General features: G+C 37.8%; 1 long non-coding RNA gene across 1 annotated transcript; it reads left to right on the plus strand.

Annotated features, from left to right (window-relative positions):
* The first annotated feature begins 861 nt into the window (after positions 1–861).
* Positions 862–27,579, plus strand: LOC308056848. Its single transcript, XR_013924998.1, has 2 exons — positions 862–24,916; positions 25,021–27,579. It is a non-coding gene; the product is annotated as an uncharacterized lncRNA (long non-coding RNA).

The raw sequence follows: 27,579 nt of genomic DNA on the forward strand, positions 1-27,579 counted from the left end.
CTGCATGTTAGAAATTAGACTGAAATCCGTTATGCCATGGAACGCAAACCATATGTAACGATGTTCAGTCATCTTTCTCTGACTGTGGACTTAAACCACAATTAACCAAAAGTTTAAATGGAATGGTTGCCCTTAGCAATTCCCTACCTGGAAGCAGAAGGAGACATTACTAATCCCCAGAGTTCCGAAAGTTATTCTATTGAAAGACGCCAGAGTATCTGTATCTTTCCAGCAGAGGAAATCCCACAAATTGTTATCTAATTGGGAAAAAATAAAAACAAACAAACAAAATAAATAAATAAAAAACCAAACAACAACAACAAAAAAAAGCAAACAAAAAGCCCCACCCACAAAACAAAAAGGAATGCCACTTTGAGAATGAAAGCAAAAGTCAGTAACTGTCTTACATTTTCTTGCAAGGTACATGCTTCACCTTAATCAATGAAAGTAAAATAAAGGTTTTGTTTCCAGGAATCTAAAATACTGGAGATGTTAAAATACTAATTTTGTTCTTATTTTATGTTTATGTTTATGTAAAAAATGTATTTAGTTCAGGTTTATGTGTGCGTTATTGTATAAAGGTGTAACTTTAATCCAGAAAAGGCTATGTAACATCAGCTCTTCTGTTAACTTGTGTGCCCTATGGAAAGTGTTCCTATCAATATTCTAATTTCAGTGAGACTGCATGAGGGAAAAAAAACCACAAAGAAAACGTGACATGTTGTCACAGACTGCATACCACAACTAAGAGTTAGTACGCAAGTTTGTGCAGCTTGATACACTGTAAAGAATTCCTGCATGTAAGTGCTGAATGAGATGTCTTGGGTAACACTTCAGCAAAATATTCATTTTAGTTTTTTCTCTGTTTTTCAAAATGTTTTTTAACATTTCTAGATACGTAATAAATAGACTACCCATGCCCACTGGCAGATGTAGAGTGTCTGCAATGCTTTGTCTCCTGCAGCAAGTCACCTGTGTTTCTACCTTTTCACTACGTGTGAAAAACAAGCAGCCCCCACCCCACAGCAGCACTACTGCAGGCATTCCTTCAGGATTGACAATAGAAATTATAGTGTTGAAAATAAAATTCTAAAGAAACGCAAGAAGCACCAAATGGCTTTCTGAAATGCAACCTAAACAGAAGCCATTGACACTCTGTTGTCTTATTTATTTGCTGCATAACAAGAATTATTGCAGAAACAGTTCCATTAAGGTAGCAGAGGTCCCATATATGGCTATGCACGAAAGCAGTCCATGATTTCCAAATGAATGCATCATTTAGTAACTCTGAGGGTATTCAGGCAAACCTTTCGCTGACAGGGAGGCAAGTGAATTTTGCTGAAAAGCCATGTAGTAGCCATTGTTTGCAAGACTTTGTCCAAATAGTTAAACAATTATATAAAACATTGTTTTGCCTATATAACAATCATTCTTTTTCCTTTTCTTCAGCTACTGCCTTCTCCATGTTTCACCTGTAGGTCCTCAAATGAGTCATTTACTGTTACTGTGTAGTTCTCTTTAAATTGCCAGCAAAAAATCACAGGACCTCTTAAAGTTCATAACTAGCATGTACCCCAGTGTGTTGGCATTGTACATACACAATAAAAAGATGTGTGCATCACACTGATTCGGAGGAATATTGTAACTGCCAGCAACTCCCTAGGGCTGAGCAAAGAATGAGTCATCCATTCATGCAAGTGTCTAGTCAGTAACAAGCACTGTGTGAAATCCATATAAGAACAATAGTGCACATTTTTATCCTGACCAGATAATCTACTCGTGCTATAAGGAAAGACAACAGCTGTATAGATTTGCACTCATAAACTCATTGAATTTTTTTTTATGACTTAGAAAGAATGAAATTATTTGTTTGTTAGTTTGTTTATTTGCATCACTCCCATTGGGAAAAAAAAAAAGCAACAAAACAAACAAACAAAAAAAAACAACAAAGAGAACAGTTGCTGACTAGCATAAGGTATGATATTTTTCTTTTGTTTCACTGAGATGTTACCAGGGGAAAGCGAGTTGAAAGGATTTTTGTGGTCACTCATATTCTTCAAAATAACATGGCAATGCTTTCTGGATTTTGTCCCATTGATATATAGAAGAACCCAGAGAACAGCAATATGCACATTTGTGCTTTGCAGAGGTCATTGTATATCTGATTTCACCTTAAAGGATTTCATGTAAAATTTCCATCATTAAATGTTTTATATTTATGTCCAACATATTGAATGGCAGCTGATTGAAATGGTTTTAGTCCACACTTTCTGATTTTTCTCAACAAGTACTTTATTTTTGGTGATTACCAGCTATGGAGATAGTCCAGGAAATCATCCAGCTTAACAGACTTGGGCTATTTAAAACTTAACTAGTTCTGAAAAGTATTTCTTACCCTAAAGAATATAGTCTACTAAATCCTGAGCAAAGCATGACATAGGTGTGGTTACATTGATATGCAAGACTAGTTCTCCAGATGACCTAAAACTTCCCAAGCCATGTCTTTCTTTTACAGATCCTGTCCCCTTCCCAGGGAGGTGCCCAAAGCCCAGAGCTAGGGCTGCCCCAGCTGCCCACCCATATGTCCTGCTCCCCAGCTATGAGTGGTGGGACAGTCGCCACAACCCCCAGGAGCCCACAGCCTCCACGGTGCTCTGACAGCCTGAAGAAAGACCTTAGAAGTCAAATCTGCGACAAAAAAATGTGTTGAGGACTTTGGCTTTTCGACACCCTTAGTCATGAGGTTGCCTGCTGATAGCAGGCTCATGTTAGCCTTAGCTTTTCTTCTGGGAGGAATCCTCTGTTCGCATCCTTCTCATTCCTCAGTGGCTTCTGGTCTGGACGTGGACTGGAATGTTTCACCTCTCCATGTTCAGGCAATGTCTCTATGTTCCTCCAAGGCGATCCACCTCTATTTCCACCTCTGAATGCTTTGTGTTCACCTCTGAGCTCCATCAGGAGCACCATGTTTTTCTCTGCTGGCTCTGTCTGTTGCAAAGGACTGCTCTTGTGATTTGAGGACATGTCCTTGAAGTTTATCAGCATTCTTGTTCACCTTCACTCTCCAGCACAGTTTCCTGTGAGATCCTGCCAAGGGAATCCCAGAAACTGAAATCTGCTGTCCAAGTCCACAACTGTGACTCTGAAGCTAGTGAAGGGTCTAGAGAGCAAGTCAGTGCACTTTTTCAGGTGCAGATGAAAAAACTTAATCTGGAGAAAAGAAGGCTCAGGGGAGACATTATTGCTCTCTACAATTACCTTAAAGGAGGTTGCAGAGATGTTGGTGTCAGTCTCTCTTCCCAAGTTCCCAAGGACAAGAGGAAACAGCCTCAAATTTCATTGAGGAAGGTTTAGATTAGATATTAGGAAAAAATTCTTCACTGAAAGGCTTGTCAAGCATTGGAACAAGCTGTCCAGGGAAGTGTTTGAGTCACCATCCCTGGAGGTGTTTAAAAGACATGTATGTGGTGTCTAGGTACATGGTTTAGTAGTGAGCTTAGTGGTGTTAGGTTTACAGTTGGCCTCAGTGATCTTAAGGGTCTTGTCCAACCTAAATGATTCTATGATTCTGTCTTCTGGGCTTTTCTCAGGATTTTAGTTTCATGGTAAATGCAGCCAAGACTTTCCCTGAGCATCACGTATCCAACCATTTCTTCCTCGCTTGTGACAAACAAGGTCAGCAGGAATCTCCCCTAGTCAGCTTATCAATTGTCTGTGTTGGGAAATTGCCGTCAATGCACTCCAGAAATTTCCCAGATGACATATACCCAAGTCTATTGCCTGCCCAGCAGATAGCAGAGGCATATATACAACAGATAGTTTTTCTTACTGAGGAAGCCATCAGGGTTTTTTCATCTTATTCAAAACTATTGTTCTAAAATTTAAAAATTCACATCTTTTATTATGTTAAAATAAATTATTAAAATTAATGAAATGTAAGAAAAAGCTGCTTCAGAATAACACATAATTGTTGTGAATATTCTGATTTGGTAACAATGCATAGTTCAATGAGCTTATTATTCCAGCATCTCTTGTTCCCCCGAAAGCAAAGATCACATAGCCCGCACTGTGTCCTGCCCTATGTATAGTTCTCAAGTCTGGCAGTTGGATAAGGATGTATGGGAGCTTGAGCTATCTGTGAGCTTTTCTACATTGCTCAAACCTTTTCTGCTGTACATACAGCTCAGTGGAAGGTGTTGACAATGATTCACAGTAGTCTGCTAAACAAACTTCTGCAAGACTTCTGTGACAGTTCAATGGTAAAATTTCCCATGGTTTTAAATGTATCAGTTTTTACACAGCTCTAATTCATACCTGCAAGTGCAAAGGGTGCTGTCATTTTCAGTGTCATTGCACCCGTCAGACCAATTCATCCTGAGTGCCTCTAAATAAAGTACGTGCTAAAAAGCAAACACATTACATTTATACATGCAATACAAACATGAAGTATACTTAGTGACTCCAATCACTAGACTGATTGCTTAAATGAAACATTTCTGCCAAAAACATCACACCTTGTTTCTAGCAGTGTTGCAGCTTATGGTGTGTCCAAATCTCAGCGCAGCACCTGAGGGACCATCAGCACTCAGACTCTCATGGAGAGGAAGGCAAAATGGCAGTTTATTGAAAGACACAGGCACTTATATACTAGTAGCAGAGCCAGCCTTTCGTGGGTGGTTTTCTACTTAGTTCCTACGTTTCCGTCACAACACGTGATCTTCTGCATCGCCACATCCCCATGCTACTACATAGCAGGTATGTGGAATTCAGATACTTCTATGTGTTAGCAATAGAATTAAAAAATAATAATTAATTCCAAGTAAATAGTGGTCAAGAGAACAAACAACTAAGAACTGCTGTAACAATAGAAATACTCTCTATTATTAATCCATATAATTCAATTAGTTTCTACAAAGCTAATAATACTATTATCCAAACCCAAAAGTCTTTGTCTTCATCTATCAGCAGAAAGTCATGTGGTTTGGCAGTTATGCAAGTGTTGCCCGTATAGCAAAAGCTGAGTTGTTTGTGACTGTGCTTTCAAATACAGAGTTTAGTTTGAGTTTCTGCTACTAAGGCTAAGCTGGCGAACACAGTGAGAGGTCTAGGCTGTGTAATACTCAGGTTCAAGTGTGGCACTGTCAAATATCTTTTGGTAATCTCAAACGGCTGAAAATAGAAAAAATATGTATGATCAAAACATCTGCATCTCAGAGACTTCTTCAGTTTGCTTGAGATACTTTAGCTGGTTCATTGTCTCAAAACACATCCCATTGCTTCTCATTAACCTCCTGGCCTGATTATATATTTGTATCACCCAAATGTGTCATCTGAGGTCCATTTTCCATTGCACTAATTTTGCACAGAGAGATGAGAACAAGCTGCCACCACAGTTTTAGACACTACAGTGCAATTCTCTTTATAGAAAAGAGCTGTGCACATTTTAAGTTGGCAGCTCCTTTGCAACAAGCAAATAATAGATGCAAAATACCTAATTCACTTGATATCCTAAAGAAGTAGTTATATTCAGTAGCTGAAGTAGAAATAGTTCCAAAATTACTGCTTATTGCTGAAACCCATACTGTATTATCAGAGTTTGGGATTGGTTCCATAGCAAAATTCTTTGGGGGCTGGGGGGGGGAAGTTAAAAATCTGTGCAGAGTGATAACATATGTTTCTTAATGGAAGAGGGAAAGAGTAGGAAGATTGCACTGATGATATGGCCCGCAGCACTCTGTGTATGATACAGTCTTTATGGCAAGACAGTCTGTCTGCATTGGCTGGTACAATGTTTTTGCTCTTACATTTTCACTGGTGTTGTTCGCAGTGCACATGATTTGGTATAGCTCCTGCCAACAGTTTTAATTGAAATTATGCTGACTGTGCAGCTGTGGAATGTCGCTGCTGTACTAACTGCATTTCTGCGATGCCAGCTCTGGAAGGCAACAGGAGCTAAGGGAGTGCTGTGCCTTGCTACCTATTGCAGAGCCAGCTGAAGTCAAGATGATTTTTTTCCAGTGGTCTCTGTGGAGCTTGAATTAGGCATCACGCTTCTGGCAGGAAGCCTTCACTCCATTCAACCCTACTCTAAAAACAATGGGATATTACTTCCCTACTGAACACATTAGGCATAGAATAGCAAACTACGTAGCAAATCCACACTTTTCACTGAGTTCTTGATCTTACTAAAGTTGTACTGGAGCATGCAAGAGCAGAATTTACCTTGATTGATTAGATTTTCATCTCCCCACTGCTAAGAGTGTTCCTTCAGTCTTATTATCTTCCATTAGATGACCAACTCTGGGAGCAATATGCACTTATCTGGCCAGCTACAACAAAACGATCCCAGTAAAGGTAGCAGCTTTTTGGCTTTTCTTCAACAAATGTAAAGCTATGCTTTCTGGTTGTGAGGTAATGGTGAGAAAAACAGAGTAGATTCTCTCAAGGTTGCTCTGGGAGAAAATCGCTATTTCTTTAAAGTCTCGGAACTGTTTTTCTCCTCCTATTCTAATCTGATTATTTCTTTCAATGTTGTATTTCAGTTGATGGGTTTTATTCTCTTGTTTAGCCCTCTCACATTATTTTTTCCCTCTATCCCACTTCTTTTGCATTTTCCTGTAACTCAGACAAACTTGTAACATTTGATTTGCAACCATTTAAAAATTATGTTCATCATAAATATGGGGCATAGGGAAATACACGATTTTTTTGTTTGTACCATGGAAAAAAATCTCATGTCTTGTACTAAATTCACATATAATTTCAAATAATAAATATTATTACTGGATGACAAATATACTGACAGACAGGTGTTTAGGAAAGGGTTACTTTACCATTTTATTTACATCACTACAAAGCAAAAAGCAGTGGCAGTATCTGGAAATTCCTACTAAAATCAGGATCTAATTATATTCCCATTTATATTATTTCATTTCTCTCCCTTGGTTTCTGAAATACAGCTGATGTATGCTGGGTGGAGTTGTTTTTTCTCTCTTTTCAAAGTCAGTCACAACAATCCCCAACTTCACAAAATGAGACTATATTAAATGTCTGCCAAGATGTCAAAAAACCAAGCATAGAAAAATAACAAATAAAATGAATATGTGCATGAGAGTGAGAGACAATCCTGCAGGACTCCTGAATATTTTATTATATAAAGGAGAAAAAAAAAAACTGTCAGAAAATAAAAATGCATTTTTATAGCTAAGAAAATATTTCTTATGAAAGTCTATTCAATTTAAAACAAAATGTTTAAAGTTAAAAAATAATTCTAATTATTTTTAGTTGGAATGTTTCTGAAAGACAGAGTCTAGAGATGTCAGCAGCTGATCTTTAAGATTACACCTGAAACACAAGCAATTTAGGATTAAACACCTTCTCTGCTGTATTCAGTTTGCTTTGCACTGATCTCATGTGAGTTTCAAGCCATCTTTCCCGGTAAGCATATCTTGTGCTTTCTGGTTTATTCCTTTTGTTTTCACATCCTTTTCCAAAACATAGAAGATGTTGCATTTTCTTACCCCAAACAAATGAAATTTGTTTTGAAATCTCAAAATTCATGACAGAATATTATTTCTTTCAGCAGTTTTACATGCTTCAACAGCTGTAGTAAACAAAGGTCTGTGATAAATCTAATAGAAAATTAAGTAGGACATGGTGAATGGTTAGTGCAACTTACCCATTCTAATTAAGTAACTGACAAAATAGTCTTGGAAGGAGTAAAAATAAAATTATGTGCTAGGTATGCTAAAAGCTCCTCATCCTTGGCTAATGCAATAAGAGTTCCCCCTTGTTTTGTTTTTTTCTTTTTGGAAGGTGGTTCATACAGCTCAACAGACTAACGTGGCCCATCTGTAACACCAAAGTGGTGCAAGACTTCAGTTAGGACCCACTTTTTGATATTCACCTCTAAAAAGAATGTTCCAACAAATTTCTTTTCCAATGGAATTGGTATTAAAGTGGTGTTAGATGGAGTAAAGTGGGTTGTAATTACGATCTTCCAGAACAGGTGACTTGAAGTTGTATAAAGAGAACTGTGTTACTGCTTGAAAGCATTACAGGAGTTAGTCAAGAAAAACAGAGGGAGAAAAGCCCTGGAGATGAGGGACTGTGGTTCAGAACTCTAATTAAGACATGAACATGTATTTGTGTGCCTTTGCACACAGGCATAAAATTTCCAAAAGCTCTGTTGGTCCTCTAAACAGATGAGCACATGGATCAGACATGAACAAAAGAAGTTAAATGCAGTGTTTCTTTTAAGGCTTTCTTCAACATTCTCAACTTTTCAGTTTGTTTCTTAGACTCACACATGATGTGAGCAGGGGATGGATCTCTGCAATGTCAAATTATATGAGGCAGAGATTCTCATGCTCAGTAGCCCTTAGAATTCTGGACTGATTAAACAAACTGTTTAAACGTAGAGTTAATGACATCACTAGAGCCAGCAGTGATTTAATCAAGGATAGTTCAGAAGTGGATCCACTGTGTTCTGCTCTGAACACTTAATGTACTCTTTACCTGATGCAATCCTGTTCCAGTATCTGTGCTCTCTTTGTGCATACACACAATAACTCCATGTAGCACAAGTGAAATATTTAACAATAATTATGGAGAAAAACCCACGGTAGAACATTCACTGCACAAGGAAACAAATGTTAGGAAATTTCAAGCATATGTTGCTTTATTTTGTGCCTTTATTTTGTTTTTAAACTATCCTAAACCTCATAAAAGCAGTAATCTAAACATGCAGGATCTCTCTACTTACATGATGGAATATTTCTAAAAATTAATTGTATTTGTTTGGTTGTTTTGTGTATGGCACAGTTTCCATGACTAGCTTGAGCTGGTTTAATAGCTGAAAAACCTTGTGACTATCAGCTGTAGTACGTGTTAACATTTTTGTTTGTATTGATTCTGTCCTATTTTACTGAAGGCAACAAGTTTATAAGGATGATGAAAGTACTGCTTGGTCGTGTTAGCATTACAAAAACACACCACTGCTCTTAGTATCTGCAATAAATGTGTTCTCCATAAATCCTGGCTTTATTGAAGAAAACTAAGGACAGTGAATACATTGCAATGCAGGACTTCTGCACATGCAGCGGTTCTGAAATGGCCTTTAAAATCCCGTTGTCATCTTTGTCACAAGGGGTCTAACATATAAGAAAAATGTCCCAATCTTGATTCTCAGGCAGACTTTATGCAGTCAAAGTGCAAGTACAGTTTTCTGCCCTATTTCCTCTCATTTTATTTCAAAAATCATAAATAGCAATAGATTGATGCTCATCAGTCCCTGTTTCCCTGAAGATAAAAGTGTTCACCTCACAAGAGCTGTGTGCAGAAGGTACAGAAAAAAGTAAGGAAGGAACAGGTGATACCAAAGATACCGTGTGTGTAGAATACAGATTTGCAAAATGGACCATTTACTCAGTATGCATTGCAGCATCTACCAACTGATATACCTAGGCTGTTGATATGGCTACAGTACTTAGTGTACAATCCTGTTCAAAATCCTGCCATTTAAAGCCTACAAGTTGGCAAGCTGCTAGAAAATGAGACTATCAGATCCGCAGCTAGTTTTCTGAACTGAGCAGAGTGCATACAGAATATGATTCAAATGAAGTTTCCCATATGAACACAGAAAATGAATGTTATATTTCCTGGATATTTTCTTTCCATCCGGTTACGGTACTCATGTGGCTGAAGAAAAGCATAATTTCTTTAGGCTTTTAAAAGGGTATGTCATAAAGGTCTTTTCTCCAGAGAGTGCTTGGATATAAGTGGTGTACAAAGCCTTTCCTTTTTTCTGAAGCTCTCTAGGTCTTCAGAATAAAAGGTAATGGTATATGTGCCCACATATTTGATGAGGGAACTTGGTAAGAACCTCCGTAATGCCATGAATATAAATAAATAGCCTAGGCATAGCAAGATAAAGGGATTAATGCTGTGGTTCCTCTTAGATCAGAAGCCCTAAGTTGTGCTCTTGGGAACAGGAAGGTGAAGTGAGTAATGGTCTGAGTTTGTTGACCCACAGTAGGTCCAGATAAATACAAATGATAAATAAAAAATGTTCAAAATTTTTTGGACCTTTTCCAAGTTCTTAATTATTTTTTTCTTTTCATAGCTGAGATGAAAATCCAAAGAAGATAAAATCTTCCCAATGGCATTTTATTATATTCCCTACCCTTCTAAATTGACACATACTTTATATATAAAACTTGAGAAGACTGCAAAAAGCTTGCACCTAATCAAAGAGACTTTTCTGAAAAATAAATCTTATTAGATTCATCAACAAATACACAGCTTAAAAAGTCTTAGGAGCTGAAAAAAAGGGAAGAATAGTCATCATATCTCATTTCCCTTCATTTCCCTATTCCCATCCCACTTAATAGTGGAAATCTGTCAAACCTTTTACCTTCACAGATGGACAATTCATTCCTGCTTCATCCATGCTGATGATGTCCTTTCTCATGTACTTTTCAGCTGTCTTTCAAAGTTTCAGTCATGCTGTTTCATATTTCTCATTTGTCATCTGTGTACCCTAATTGTAGCATTGTCCAGAAATGCTTGCAAAGTTTAAAAAATAATACATATGCTCTAGCAAAAATTTTGATACTTGTTACGTTTCCTCCTTGGGCTTTTTATCCCATTGCCTTCTGTATCCCTCATAGCTCCAAACTATCTAAAGGAAAGTCAAATGGCCTTTGGGAGTCAGCAACATAGGTTTATATATATAAATATGTATGTATGCAAATTATATATATATAGATGAAGATTCACCAAGATCATCAGTAGTGTGTTTTCTGCCTTTGCTGTTCTGCAGCCCATAGTCTTTCTAGATAATTTGCTTGCATGTTCTTTACAGCAACAAAACAAGGAGTTTTCTGTTTAGATATCTTTCAGAACCCAACACTAATTCTGACATCAGTATTTCAATGCTATTAGTATGACCAGTGTGTTGCAAACATCAAATAATCCCCTAAATATAACTGGTTTGTAGCCATGCTGTATAAAGATCCACAGGTCTGAGCACAGCTGAGTGCTAAAACTCATAATTTTAATTTGATAAATAATTTTAAATTGTTGTTGTTTTGTTACTGTTCATCTTAGTGCTATCAACAGCAAACTTTCAGTTTCTTGGAATGTGCACTAGCGCTCCAGGCCTGTGTGTACTATTTTGTTTTCCCTTGATCTTAGAGGCTATGATGTGGTTTAGGAATAGTCAACCTGCAAATGAGGCTTTGCAAAGAACCAGAAGTCATACTGCAAAGATGCTTCAGTAAACCTTTCTTTTATGATCTCAGCTAGTGATAACTGGCAGATTGAAGACACTGCTTAGATGATGGCTTTATCAACAGCCTGAGGGGTTAAGAGATTTTTTTCAGGCAGATACCACTGGAGGCTGTGAGCAGCCTGAGTCAACTCCTCCCACACTGAGGGCTGCTGAGTGGCTTTCTCTCACGGTTCTTTCATACCATGGTGCAGCCAGTGAAAAATCCCTTATAAAGGCAGCATGCGTTTTTTGTATTACTTTCAATTTTGTCTAAAGGCTTACTAGTTTTATTTCTCTGGAAAGCACCCTTCTCTCACCTGTCTCAAGTCCTTTCCTCCAAACAAAACTGCTTTCTACATTAAGGTTTCTCAGAAAGCACATGAATGCATTTCCTTTTGCCTTTCACAAAAAGAACTCTGAATAGGCTTCACTAGAGTCTGATTTACCGTCACTAAACATAATGCTGTCAAAATGTAGCCATAGGTGCATTATTGCATGATTTAGATCATCTCTACACGGCATAATGCTTCTGGTTAGTTAGGCAAGAATTGGTTATCCTTGTGGATTGCCTTTAAATCTATATGAAGAAAAATTTTAGAAATTGAGAACATATAGAGAGACCCTTAGTGGCCACATAGCATCAATGAAATCTATCATAGATGGATAGATGCTAATCTTCATCCTCCAATTAACATTAAATTAAGAGGAACTTAATTAATAGCTATTTATCTGATCTTTTTATTATTTATTTATTATTAATTACTGAAGACCTGTTTTATGAATAATGACGTCAATATAATACAGTCATACAAACTAATTTTCCACCAAAACCTGCATGTTGCCCTGGCTTTATCCAAATACCAGACAGACAGGAAAAGCAGTATATTGGGAATGTCGGCAATGTTTTAAAATCCATTTTTATTTTGGGAAAGATGGATAATACTAATGTCTTGAGCATACTGATTCATATCCTATAGAGTAAGTATTGATGATCATACTGTCAACCTGGAGAATAATTCATTCCAGTCACTGACCAGTTAGCTTCTGGGTAGTGTGGTGAACGATACAGAAGAGGATAATGCCTGTTGTTCTGAGCATAAAGATCTATACTAGCAATCCACAGTACAGATGAATACATGTATCAAAAATTGTCTAAGCATACAATATTGGAGCTTGTTGCCTCTTGTGCCATAAAATCTAAACCAGACAGTGAGGGATTGAAAGAACTAGTTTGCTTGTTCTTCACTTGCAGAATATTTTTTGGTGGGTTTTTTGTTTTTGGTTTTTTTTTTTACTAAAGATGTCAAGTCAATTAAAAAAAAAAAATCAGAAGTAATTTTTAATACATATTTTCATTGATTCTACCTGTTAGGGAAGAAACTTTTTTTTAAAAAAAATGAAGGATTAATTTGGCTTCCATTCTAAGATGGAACATATGCCAGTGTTTAAATTTAGTCACTTCCCTGATTAAATTAGGTGTTGGATCATACCATGTTCTACAATACATGTAATGCCACGGCATGAACTAGGGCTGCTGGCTACAGATAAACCCTAGGATTTGAGCCTATAAATTGCTCTATGTAATGTTCAGCTAGAAGGTAGTGCTAAAAGGAATTCTCTTATTACAAGTTGTTCTAAAAAGATTGAAAATTAAGCACTATCAAATGTGAGACACTACAACTAAATATAAGTAATATTTGCTCTATGTACATTTAAAAGGCAAATAATAAAATCCTTTCCCAAGATGGACAAAGCTCATTCCCCATTTTCAGTCTGCTCCACTTTCCCTGTATACTCACAGTAACTTAATCAGTGATTAAGGTGTATAAACAGTAAATAATGGGGTCCTTTAATCTTCCCAGCTGAAGTGATGACAAGAAGGGGAAATAAGATGCACACGCTACAGATGAACCAGGACACAGCTTCCTTGTAACAGATTTACATCAGGGATAAATAACTGGTCTGCTGTAATTAAAAAAACATCAAGATCAAAATAACTGCAAATAACAGTCCAAAAATCTAGTGTACACACACAGAGGATGAAAAATGGTTATTATGTAGTTAGTAAATTAATCACAAACGCTACATAGTCTGTGTGAACTCATCTCTGAAGTACCAAGTGCTGTTCATCAAAACAGTAGAAATGCAAACATGCAAAGAAAAGAACAGAGAGAGAAAAAAAGATGGGTTGAAAGATCAGCCCTCTGGAGTACTTATATCCAATGATTCTACATATGGAAGCATTTTTAAACCTTCCTTCCTTGAGTGTAAAAGTCTCAACAGCATTCTTGCAGAGCAAATGTAGCTCTTGAATCAACAAAAGTGGTGTTTCCCAACAAAATCGAAAAAACAAAGATCTCATTGCAATGCACATTTCAAAGGCAATTTTTATCTCTGTCTTGTAAAAAGCTTTCTAAATACTTCAAAATCAAAAGGAAAACCAAAAATCCTTTTTCTATTTGGCAGAAAACAAGGAAATCTTAATTCATAATTATAATGGAATTTACAAGTTCTTTTCATGAGATGTTTCTTCTGTATCTTAGCACAAATTTTGACTCACCAGCAGAGGAAAAATCTCTCTTTCCCTGTAATTAAAAAATAAATCAGAAATTGATTCTATATTTTTTAACTAATCAGAAAACCAGAGGATCAAAACTAGGACATTTCAGACCACCAGAGACCATGGGAGGTCTTCAGTCCAATGAGCTGCCCAAACCAGGTTGCTCAGCATTTTATTCCATGCATGTTGGAAACCCTCCAAGGAGGGAGATAGCATCACTTTCTTGTCCATGGGCCTTGCTGACCCACCATTCTCAGGGAGTAAAAGCTTTTCCTTATCTTCAGCATCTCTGGCCTTGCTCAGCACACTGCTGGACAGGACCCAGGACCTTCTACCCAGAGCTGTCCCTGGCCCCACCAGCATCACTGCCAGGGCTTTGCCTGCCTGCAGCAGGGCTGCACAGTGCTCCTCTCTCAAACTCATGACAGTCCTAGTGGACGGTTCCTCCTGCTAGTCCCAGCCCCAGTGAACAGCAAGGCATGCACTTGCACTTATTGGCCAAGTCCGAGGATTCAGTATTATTTTTCTGACTGGGTTAATGAGTTGTGAATATTGCCCTGGATATTTAGCAATTTTTCATTATCTGTAATACACAAAATAAGGTGAGATGAATTATGCGCATATGAACCTCAGAATAACTTAATTCTTATAAATAAAGGATATTTGGCTACCTGCTCTGTCATCTAGCCAGCAAGGCTGCCTTTCGCAGAAGTACAACCTCTGATACATATGATGCTGGCAATGTCAACAGCCTGGCGGTGTGCTGTTATTTCTAGGAGAGGCACACCTGCAATATGGCATTGTGCTGACAGAGGCATACATGAAGGTATGCATCTGGTTATTCTGTTTACTTAGGTAGCTGACTGTTCTGTTGGGGACTGCAAATGTTAAGATAAATTTCCAGGCCCTCTCTGTGAACTCACCTGCCGAAAATTCTCACAGAACACATAGCATCGCTCCCCTTAGTTCTCAGGAGCTGTGCAGAAAACCCAGAGCGAAAATGGAGGCAGAGATGGAAAAGGAGCTTGAGGGATACGGGGTGGGGGGAGGAATAAGCTGTTCTTTTGTCTTTTTTTAAATTATTATTAGTAGTATTATTATTACTCATAAATGAACAGAATGGAAATATTACAAATGCAGATGGCAGTTATTTTCCATGAGCGTAAGAGTTAATTTCAGTAGCACTAGATCTCATCCATAGCCACTGCTTTTGTGTAACTCCAAACAGAGAGCAAGCCTTGAAATTTCCTGATTGTCTCGTTAAGCAGGCTCTATTGAGGAACCCTAAAACAATTTGCATTACTTAATCTTCTGAATCCAGATGAGGTTCTAATCAATTAGAGCCATTAACTGTGGGTGCATAATATAACAAGAAGCCTAACGCATTCAATTAGGAGTCAGGAGGGTCACTATCTTTTCTATCATAGACCAAAAGTTATAAAAATAGCTAAACATGTTATATACCACATGAGGCAAACAGTTTACTTTCAGGAAAACAAATTATTTTGTTACATGATAGCCTGAGACACAAAAGGACCTCAAGAAAATCCATTCTGAGGATTAAGGCATAGAGAATTTGGCTGTAGCTTAAGCTGCAAGTTTACAAGGAAAGTTAAGGGAAATTCAGCGCAAATTCTCCAGCCTATAGGCAAATACCCAAAGATAATGTGATGCAGTTGCACTGATAAAATGCACAACCCTTTTCCTCTTTCTACTCTTTCCATTTGGAATGGGTTTTATCAGCTTCATTTCCAGTGAAAACAGGATATCGAGAGGTTTGGGAAAGCCAAATACACAACACGATATAGTTACCTACAGTGCTCTTGAGTAGGGAGTGGCATCAATCTGTAAGTATTTAAGTAACAAGTACCTAACACTTTTTAAAAATGTGTCCATTTAATGATGTCTCCAGGTGGAAACACAAAGTTTATTAAAGTGGCTTACAGAATCAGGTAACTGGAGACATATCAAATGAGGAAAATAGAATTTTTCAAGTTAATATTGCAGAAATTCAGCATACTTCAAGAATAAAATAAAGAAATAATTTAAACATCAAAAAGGTGTAGCATAAAACTGCTTTATACTAAAAATATGCAAGACAATGCTTTTTGAAAATATTCCAACCTATGAATCTGGAAAAATTGCAGCTGAGACCCATAAATGACAACCAGCACAGGTATAAAAGCTACTTATCTTTTTGTCCTTTACCACTTGCTTTTAGAGCAAATGAGTACAACTAAAATACACTGAAGCATTACATGTTGCAAAATGAGTCTTGTCCATTAGAGGAAAACTGCTATTAAGTTTGAAACAGTGGGAATAATCTCATGACAGCTGAATGAGAAAGTCAAAAGTAACCAGCTGGTAAACCAGTAAATTGTGTTTTTATGAGCTGTGAATTTGATCCACAGACAATTTTAATAAGTAATCTTTGAAAACAATTTCATGTTTCTTAATTCAAAGGTATGTAGAAGCATTCTTACTTGGTTTAAAATTAAGAACTAGAAGCTAAAGAACTGGAAACTATAATCGCACAGAGAAGCAGGTGGAACATGGTTGAAGGAATGTTCCATACTGTATAGACATAATCTTTAGTTTTATAACTAACATACTAATAAGGTGCACATGCAAATTAAAGTAATTAGAATATGTTTAGAAACAATGGTGAAAGATGTAAAGTCAAAAAAGAGCTTTGAATAAACCTGGAATTCTTTGTCATTTCAGATTTGAGATGGGGACAAAGCATTTAGAAATCCTGTTAAACCAGCTCAGTGTTCTGTGTTGTACAAATTCATTATTCTATTAAATATGACAATTTTGTCAATACTATTTTCTAATTAATATTTGAGTAATACAGCTACCTTCAAGAAAAAGGCAAACCATGCTTTTGAGACTAACAGGTATGGGGCACTGCAGATCAAGATAAGATGATGGCCAGCAAGCCTACAGCGAAACATGTCAACGGGTAGCTGAGCTTACATGTGATTTCTGACTTCTATAGTACAGGGCTACAGCTGTGGCAATGGACTTCCCTCCCTCCTCCGCTCATATCTACCTGTCTCTTACTTTGTATGCCACGATTTCCTAGCTTACCTTCTTAGTCCACCTTTCATGTGCTTATTTATTTGCTTTTTACAGATTCAGCTTTGAAGAACACTAGGAAAAACTAAAGGTCATAAAGGAGAAAAGTTCATTGCCACTAATCTATAATATACATGTGCTATGAATCTTTGATCTACCTGAGTCCTGAACTGGTCTCCCTCATGAATAATGCATACAATTATTTTTAGTGCAAAAGTTGCCAAAGTGTACCAGCAACTCTTGTTCATAAATACAACTGATCATCTGGTAACTCATCTGATATATTAAAAACAGATGATATTTTTTTTCATGTTTAATATTTAAGCTGATTTTTTAAAGTCATAATCAACTTAGATTTCAAAATTTGAAAGAAATGAAGAATAGTAATTTCAGAAATGATAAAAAAATCTGTTTTCACACAATGCACAGTTCTGCTTTGAAGTCTTCTGCAACAGAATGTCATTAAGGTTAAAAACAAACCAAAAAGCCGTGCACAAAATAAAAACCAACAACTAAATCAGACTAAGGATTGAGGATTTATGTGCCTAACATGATAAGTAACCAGAACCGAAGTTAATGAAGGAAAAGATCTACTAATAGAAATAGAACTGATCACTGTCAGAGACAAGATAATAGAGAAGTAAATCCTGAATTATAGGAAATGGCTCCTTACTTAAATCTTGTAATACTCTTTCTATTCTTTTGATTGCCATAAAGGGACTGGTACTCTGTCAACAGGTTGTCATCTGTATTATCACGTGTGCTCCTTATAAAACACTAGCAATATCTGGAATGCCACGAAACTTGTAGACTTGAGTCCATCTTAATGTCAACAACATACAGAAACCAGTACTGGTGTTAAGAGTGTTAGAGCAAAAAATATCTTCTAGATGCCTTGTAAGGGCCAGAAAATGTACTGCCTGAGACTGCAAAGCCAACTTGTAGTCATCAGGCAGTCACACACACCCTGTTTGACTCCTGTTAGAAGTGCTGATAACTTGAGTAGCAAGTATAGAAGCCGATGGAGCTCATACTTGTCTTACCAGCACTTATTTCCATCTCAGTGCGCAGAATTTGTCACACACTGAGGCATTTATCTGGGGCATGGAAAACATATCACCCCTTTCTGTCATCCAGAGCAAATATTGAACCAAGTTTTTCCAGTTCTCTGCAGAATTCCTCAACCAGAGACATACAAAATTATTCTTTTTTCTGTTCTCTGGTTCACAGAATAATTACTTTTATTTTCCAATTGGAACAGGTTCAACAGTTGATATTAAGGAAAGATGAACCAAAGGGTGTTCTAGAAAGCTAAAGGACTTCTGAATTCAGAAAGCAGGATTTGAACCACTTCTATGATTTATTACGTCCTAAGGTGTGACCAAGAGATTTCCCCCCATTTTTTAATTTCATATAAAGCAGAAAATTCTTTTCATGTTACATCATTCCATGTAATGTTCCAGCAGATACTTCTTTTAATTTGTATAAACCCATAAGCCCTATTACCAAGTTATCTCGGTTTGTTACCTTGCTGCTCATTATCTAATCTGTTTGGAGGAGGAGGCTGCTGCCTTGTTTCCTTTTCCTTCAACTTTCATAAATATTTACATTTTTGTCTGCAAACAACAAGAGAACTTCAGCATGAATTTTAAAGATGTTAGAAATAAACCTGTTTTGTCACTTTATTTATTTATTTAATACAAAATCTTACTTTGCATCATAGAATAACTGTGTTGCTTTCTGCTTTCCTTAACGGCCTAATGAAAGAGTAATGCATACAAATCATTTTTCTGTTTAAAACTTTTGAATAAAACATGCTAGCCTTGTCATACTAGGTAACAGACAGAAATGTCACTATTGTTTGCCTGGGAAAAATAATCCATATAAATTATGTATAATTCATCTAATCTTTAAGAATGTTTAACCATATTGAATTTAGATAAATTTCAGTAGTATGGTGCATCACACTCCCTTTATCAATTCACACGTGTGCTTCATCAATTTAAGTCTGTATCAATGTCACTCTAGCTCTATGTTTAACCCTGACAGGTTTGGAGGTTATTCTTATTGTGCAGCACAGACACTAACACTGCCTAAGCTGGATCATTCAGTATCCTCCTTGTGACCTTCTCTCTACCATCATGAACTGGAGAACCTGCAACAGATGAAGGTCATACATCCATTGCTGTGGCATTAGCTGTGGGGATATGGATCTAGTAGTAGCTTGTCTCAGGGCTGTCGTATTCTGAAAAGGGATTGAAACACTGCTCTAGGTAAGATTTAAATCCCTCCCAAAATAAGGTTCTAATCTTTTCCTAAAGCTTCCTGTCCATCAAACTTGAAAAAGAACAAATCTGGAAACAAAGGCTTCTGAGTGGCAGGGAGAAGGGAAAACACTTTATAGGAAAATGCACATGTGCACACATACATGGACACATTCACACATGCAGAGTCCTGCTAGCACTCCCCAGCCCCACAAGGGAAAAGAGGTGGGATTGGCAGCTTTAAGGTATCACTTTTATGAATGGTACCAACCCTGTACTGTCCATTTTGCATCAGTTCAGTACAACACTTAAGAGGGTTGTAATATGGTGGGGTCAGGAGCATGGGAGTTGTGGTGGAACATTTCTAAACTGCGGTGATTTTTTTTCCCTTTAAAGCACGCAGTATGTTTTTGAGTAAAAAGCCTTGCACAATGCAAATACAAAAATAAATAAATAAATAAACAAATAAAGCTACCTGAAAGTTCTATGTGACACCACCAGACTATCATAAATAGGTTCACTTTCTTTTAGAGCTTAACAACTTTGCATGATTAATACAGCAGGTGATACTCTCAGTCTAAAATTTGTGCCCAGGCATGGAAAAAGGCTGGTAAGTAGGATGAATTCTCTGTTTCACTAAACAGTTTTTCCTACAATTATTTTTTCCCAGATAATTTTTAAACTTGCCAAAAGTTTGCTACCTCATTGTGTTTCTATTTCCCTGATGAGGAAACCAAAGCAACAAAATATTGCAAACAATTAAAAAAAGCAACAAAATTAAAATCTGCAAAGAAGCACTGCCTGGTGTCTTCACAGATTTTTATTGCTTTTTCCTGGATGGAGAAAATAAAATTCAAACGAACAAATCCAGAGGGTTGTACCTCCAGGTACAGCCCTGTAGACAACAGGGACCTGGCATATGAATGAAGTTCTTAGCTCTTACCACAAAACTCTTCAAAGCAGCATAAAAGATGTTGGAATGTAAAGTGCATTCTGCTTCTACTTAAATAAGAAAGACAGTTGATAAAAATATAAAGCTTTAAAGTTTTGCACTTAAGCACACACACACAGAAAGAGTACTGGTTTTCTTCTGGGCAGAGTGACTTCATGTTTGGCACTAACTTCATTCAGAAGTAGCCCTGCACAGGAAAATCCTAATATCTCTTTTGGCATGATGCTAGCTTTTCAGTTCCCCCAGACTCAACAGCTCTCATTTTGAAACACTTTTCCAAAATATTTGCTACAGCAGTGCAAGCAGATGAGCAGTAACTGGAAGGTTACAAGTATGACTACAGATGAAGAAGCAGTATCAATATTTACTATCATCTCTGAATTTTTTTTTTTAAATTAATGAATTTATGAGTTTGTACTTTAGCAAACTACTTAAGCAAGTTGTGCAATATGTTTAACACAGTGAGAAAGAGCAAGAGAGGGTAAGAAGGATTATTCCCATATGTCTCCTCTTTCCTGCACATTTCTTTTCTATCTTCTGTTCATGAATGAACACACCTGGAATTGAAACACAGCTGGAAGCTGTTGAAACATTTATTATACCTCTATTGTACAGTATTTAAGAGTATCAAATAACGAGTACAATATTAACTGGAAATCTGCATCAAAGGCCTCAGGATTTTCTCTATTCTTCAGCACAATCTAGATAGAAGAATAATCCAACTTGGCTCCCAAAGTCTTAAATATGTAATGGTCAGCAAGATACTCCACCACTCTATGCTTCTTTCAAAAATTTGTTTGGATTTACAGAGAGGACACATGGAGGCTGACAGAAATCCTAATACCTCTAATTATGATGCTGGGATTTGCTGATCTGTGCAATCTCAAAATTAGAAGTGAAAGAGAGCACTCCCATGTATAAATTCAGATGGGACTGCAAATCTGTTTAGGTCATTTGTAGGCATGCAAACAGAGATGGGTGATGGCTCCTACTCTTTGTACAAAATCTGATATTGAGTGACCTTGGATTTCCACTTACCCTATGTATCAAAGTCTGCTTAGCACATGCGATACAATACCTTTTGTGTTATTACAAAATTTCTTCTGTTATAAAAATAGTTATGGGAGTAAATTAACATCTGTAAAGGCTATAAAAATCTTTAATTAATGACTCTAAAAATTAAGTCCATAACAAAAAAGGAATTATTTCAGCTGAGATCATCTTACCTGTCTGAACACGAGCATACTAAATAATGCAACTCTAAGCTGAGTGGGCTACTATACCTTCTCATTTAATAGTCACATCCAAGTTAGAAGTTGTAGAAACAGTCAAAACAGCAGCAAATTGTGACAATAAAAAAATTATAAAGGAAGATACTCTTCTACAGTAAAGAACTAAGACACAGAAAACTAAATTAAACAGTACTATTACTTCTATTTTTTCACCTTACTTTCTACGTCTTGCCTACCTTAAACTACCTAAACTTCTGGACTGTTTTATTGTTGTTAATTGTAACACACTTTTCCATAACAAAACAATAGCAGATAAAAAAGTCAGCTGATTATAAAATGCTAAGACCATTGTCAATATTTCTACTCAGTAGACATATTTTGGATGGGGTATTTTCCTTTTTTTAAAGAGATTGTAATCTGCCTCTCTGTCAGGAGAGATGTCAGACATTCAATTGCTGTATTCATTCTTCATTGGATCTTCCCCTTAGCAATTTAGTAAGGGTGGTAAGCATTATGAATAACAGTGCGCGAAAAAATTTTGATTGGAATCTCAGGATATAATTATTTTCCCCTGAATTTAGAGAGAAATTCTTACATTACTTGTAGCTATGTTATCTTAAAAAAAAAAAAAAGTTTAAAATAGATGGAAATATTTTATCGATTTTAATGAGTAATAAATACTTCCTGGCAATATGCTGTAATCACTCATCCTTGAAAATTAGCTTTCCCTGTACAGGAGCATCAAGTAAAATATTTACTTATGGAAACTTAGTCTCTATAATATCAATACAAGCAAGCAAAAAATTGATGGCTGAATGAATCTTAAGAATAGGAAAATATTAACTCAAATACCACTGAGTTTTCACTCTGTTCTTTAGGAAAGTCTATAAAGTAGAACTCAGCAATTCAATTTTCTTCTTGAACTTTATAAAAATATCTGATGCTGGCAAAAACAAAGCTGAAAGTGAAAAAGTTATTTTTCAATTTGTATACTTAACAATATACACACATACTGTTGAAGGAATATTTAAGGACTTTATTTTTTCAGAAAACATTGCTATGGTGAATTTTAAATAAAATACCCTTCTTTCTCTAGGGATTATTAGTCATAGTAATTCTGTACCTTTCCCATCTGCACCAGTACAGAACACAGAGCTATGTATATCCAGGTGGAAATGTATTTTTTGGCCATGGGAGAAAATAAAATTATTATAGTGCACTTTTCGGGGGTTTTTTGCCTTTTTTTTTTTCTTTGTGTCATTCATACTACTCAGCAGTTTTCATAGATAATAGCACAAACAAATTAGCAAGAAATCCATTCCATAAATTAATGAGAAAGGGGAAAAAAGAAACCAGGAAAGGATAACTATGCTTCTGCATTCACCTTTTCAGACAGAACAACTCAGCGAACCTGAATCTTCTCCAGCCTGTAAGGACTGACATAAGCAATTAATCTGAGGAAAATTATCTTGCTTTCCCTTTCTCCTGCAGCTGAAATCTTCACTGGACATCGATGAAACATAGAGAAAGGAGCTGCAGTATTTAAAGGACGTAGCAAAGGACTGGTTCTGGTGTGAGCATCAAGTCTTGAGACTGATCCTGATGGTGGGGATTCAGCTAAGGTCATGTTTTGTGTCACAGTCAGCCTGGGTAACTGGAAAAATGCTACCATACAAGCTTTTCTATAACCAGTTGTTGACATTTTTTTATATGTATATATTTTTTTATATATATGTATACCTTTTAATAAAAGTATAGGAATCTTTACTGAGAGGCAAATGCATTTTTGTTACTCATGTGGACAATAATGCATTTTTCTCCAAGAATTGCCCAGCTTTTGAGCCTATTACCCAAATAGCATTCTTGGAATCCTTTACAAGATTTACCTTTGCATCTCAAGGCACTATCAAAATACTAAATCTAGTTACTCTGTATGGGAGCACAACAGGTCAGAGAGAACTACTGCCCTTCACCAGCTGAAATGATAACTGAAAATTCCTCACTGCTGTTGTGTGATTCTCAGTCAGATTGATTTTTAATTCTTTAATTTCATAAAGGGCAAATCTTAAAAGTATTTTCCCATCTTCTAAAACGCATAAAATTCAAAAATGTCATGGTCATTTATCAAATAGCCATAATTACACAAGGGTATGACTTCTGCTCTTGGTTCAAGTGCAAATAGCTCAGTGCTGAGTAAGTAATGGCTGGATAAAGAATAGCTGAAATCCACTCTTTCAGAAAATATAGAGCGAGCTGAATAAAATAGTAATGGTCGTGGTAGATCTCATTAAAAAGAAGCAATATAATTCACATTTAGTAGCATAAATATATACAATACATATTAGACGTGCCCCCAAATGCAAAAAAAACCCAAACAGATATCTTTCCTGTGTTCTTAACATATGTATACTGCTCCTTTCTTTCAGCATACCAGACCTTCTGCTTAGTTACCTATTTTTGAAGTTGGGTTCTACCCCTTTACTTGCACTGAGCAGAAGCTTTCTTCATATGTATCCTAGCAAGTTCCAATCGTTCCTCGTACAGAACTAGACTTAATTTAAGTTAGGTTGGTAGGATCTGGCCCTCAAATTTAGCTATCAAACTTATTTCCATTTGTAACTAAAGCTTTTAACACCCATAATTGGAGCTCTGTTACTAGCATAATAACGAGGCTTCTGTCATCTCTATAATTTTAAATCAAATAAAAACAAATATCTCAGCTCAGTTAAAATAGTAGTTTACCAGATGATAACCTAAGCAGCAGAGAGTGATACTAAAGAGAAAAATATGGGTATAATTATTTTTATACACATTTTGTACTTCAGACATTAAAATACTAACATTTTACACTGAATTCACCATTAAGTGAGGCAGTGTTCACATTAAAATCTTTTATAATAATAATAAAAGTGATATAACTAAGACAATTATTGAAATACACATTGTTTCATAGATTATGAAGTATTTTATTGATGAAAGTATAATTAAGATATTTCCTATTGTTATTAATTAAATTAATATTTACAATTAAGGCAGCTATTATTAGCTTATTTTTAAGTATGGAAACAAGACCACTTAAGTGGGCTTTCCAGAGATCCTACCAAGAGGAGACTGAAAAAGGAGTAATATGTCCTCCTTAAAACTCTGATCTTGGTTTGAGGCATCACAGTAAAAATAAATAAATAAATAAAATATATTCACTAGTAATATACTGTTGGGGTTTGCAGGTAAGTTAGTTGACCTCAAAGACTTAGCCGTGTAACTTTAAGACAGCCACCAATTGTCAGGTATCTAAACAGGGTGTGAAGAATCGGAACTTAGAACCACAGCGTACAGGCACCTACAGCAACAGCAAATAGCAAGCAAGAAGAAGGACACAAAAACCGATCAGGGTCTAACACCTGCACTGTCTGAGATATATAAATAGTTTGTATAAACAATAAAGGCCATTTTGTCCGAACCCAGCCGCGCAGACATAGTGTTTCCTTGAAGTCTGCCTCGACTTGCGTCACCACATTTGGTGACCCCGACGTGCCTATCTGATCCCGGTAAAGGGTATCAAAAAGAGATTCTGAGACGGTGCCGATGTGACCCCGGTAAGGGGTGTCAGGAGTGACCAGCGGGTTGCTGGGGGGGCGGAGCGTGGTGAAGCGGAGTAGCGCAGCGAGCGGCTGCAAGATCCCGGGAGAACGTGACACCGGTAAGGTGAGCCACCAGGGACAGCATGGGGAGTAAGTTATCTAAAGAAGCTACCGTGGTGCTATCAATGTGGAAATTAGTATTTGAGAAGCGTGGAATTACTTTACATGGGCTTCGGCTAAAAGATAAGTTACTGTGGGCCAAAACACATGGCGTGGAAATGTCCCCCGCGACTGCTTTTAGTGTGTGGACCTGGGACAATTTAGGATCTGCACTGTCAGAAGCTCTGGAAAAAGGGGACAGAGAGGCGTCCGGGTTTTTGCCTACAGCGGGACTGCTTGGACAAGTTGTAGGGGGCTTGCAAAATCAGCAGAATGCGGCTGGGGGCTTGCAGGATCGGCAAAACGCGAGTGGAGATTTGCAGAGTCCACAAGACGCGAGTGGGAGCTTAAAAACTCAGCAAAATGCGCGTGGGGGCTTGCAAAGTCCGCAAGGAGCGAGTAGGGGCTTAAAAAGTCAGCAAAATGCGAATGAGGGTACATCGTTCAAACCTCCCCTGTATCCCCCTCCGGAATACAGGCAAGAGGATGAGGGGGGGGGTGGGGGAGGGGGCGAGTCGGTGTCCCTTACCAGATGCCACTCCCCAATGCCCCGAATCCCCTACATCTCTCCAATGCATCGACTTATGCTTGATAGCGATTCCGAGGACGAGGACGACCAGCAGAAGCCTCGGCGGACCGATGCCAGCCCCCTGACTCCCCCCCGCCCGCACGCCTGCCCCCCCTCGGCTCCGGCCCCCCCGCCCGCGCCCTCGGCTCCGGCCCCGCCCGCGCAGGGTGGAAATGCCTAAAACGCGGGTTCGGGTCCAGCTGCGGCAGCGTCATCGGTCACGGGCCGTGTGGGGGGTGGGGGTGGTAAAAACCTGGTTGCCAGCGGTACAGTAATGACGCGCGACCCTCGCCGATTTTGGCAGGCCGTAAGAGAGGGGGCATTAGAGGACGGGAACTGGAATTTAGTAGAACTGATAGGCGGACCGCGCCTTGATCCTCCTGCTCCTTCCACCGGGGCACCGCCTGCAGATCCTGTTGTACTGGGAGCTGCGGCTGCTGGTGATCCTCACGTTCACACACCATTTGCTTGGAAGGTAGTACAGGTCTTGCAAAAAACTGTTTCGCAGTACAGGGTGTCATGCGGGAAAGCTGTCTATAATCTCCTGTGTTACAGTGCTTGAAATGTATTTTGCTGTTAAAAAAAAAAAAAAAAAGGAATTGTAGAATTGTATGGAACAGAGACAGTGGAATGTTTTGACATTGATAATGTGCAGGTTTGGCCTTGCTTTGAATGATGTGCAGCTGAGATCCTGCAGTAAAGAGTTAAATAACTTTAAGGGAGTATGAGTAGAAACTAGGATAAGATGGAAGCGTGTGAACAAGTAGTTTTAACCTATCACCTTTTAAATAACAAAGTCTGCGTAGTGTGTGTAATTTTAGCTGGGGGTACACATTGGTGTGAGTCTATTAATAAAGTGGCACTAACTAAAAAAAAAAAAAAAAAAGGGGGGGGGGAATGAAGGGAATGACCCCAGAGGCACGATTACAGAAAGCATGAAGGTGTCTTAGTACGCATGAGAGACCCTCATACCGGGCATTGGTCGGGACTGCATGAATTGTTAACTTGGGGGAGAGGTTATGCTTGTGTTTCTACAGATGAAGGTCCGCGATGGATGCCTGCTCGCTGTGTACGGCCTGAGCTTAGTGTGCCGGATCGTCGGAGCGCTGCTGCCACCAGTCAACCCAACAACTGATGTGTGGCCTCCTTACTGAACCAGTCCTTGTCTGGCGTGCCCTTCCTTGAAACTGACTTGCAGACATTGTTGCAAAAAAGTGAATGTATGCAGGGAATGAAGAATCTTACTGAAAGTCTTGATATTTTCGATAATTGATTACCTCTGTATAACGTTAACCCAAAAGAAGTCAATATTGTTTGCACTTTGAATGTCGATACCTTGTTTGTTAGGCAGTTAAGAATGTGAGTCAAATTTGCCACCATTATATACAAAACAGAGCAACTATTGGTTTTTGTTGTTGGTTCAAGGACATGGCTGTGAGGATTTTGATGGTATGTGCTGCATGGATTTTAGGTGCCCCATTGCAGCAACATGTTACCAAAATCTGGTAAAATGTCAGCCTTTTGGGCATCCATTCACTCAGTTGGCAGTATTGTTTGTTTGCCATTACCTTGGTTGCCGTCATGTTTGCAAGGGCCCTGCAGAACATGACAAACCTGGTACTAGCTGTTCAAAAAACAAAAATTGAGAATTGTTGGGGTCTGCAGCGGGTCTGCAGATAAGTTAGTTGACCTCAAAGACTTAGCCGTGTACCTTTAAGACAGCCACCAATTGTCAGGTATCTAAACAGGGTGTGAAGAATCGGAACTTAGAACCGCAGCATACGGGCACCTACAGCAACAGCAAATAGCAAGCAAGAAGGACACAAAAACCTATCAGGGTCTAACACCTGCACTGTCTGAGATATATAAATAGTTTGTATAAACAATAAAGGCCATTTTATCCGAACCCA

This window comes from Falco punctatus, assembly GCF_963210335.1.
Source record: "Falco punctatus genome assembly, chromosome: Z".
NCBI lineage: Eukaryota > Metazoa > Chordata > Aves > Falconiformes > Falconidae > Falco > Falco punctatus.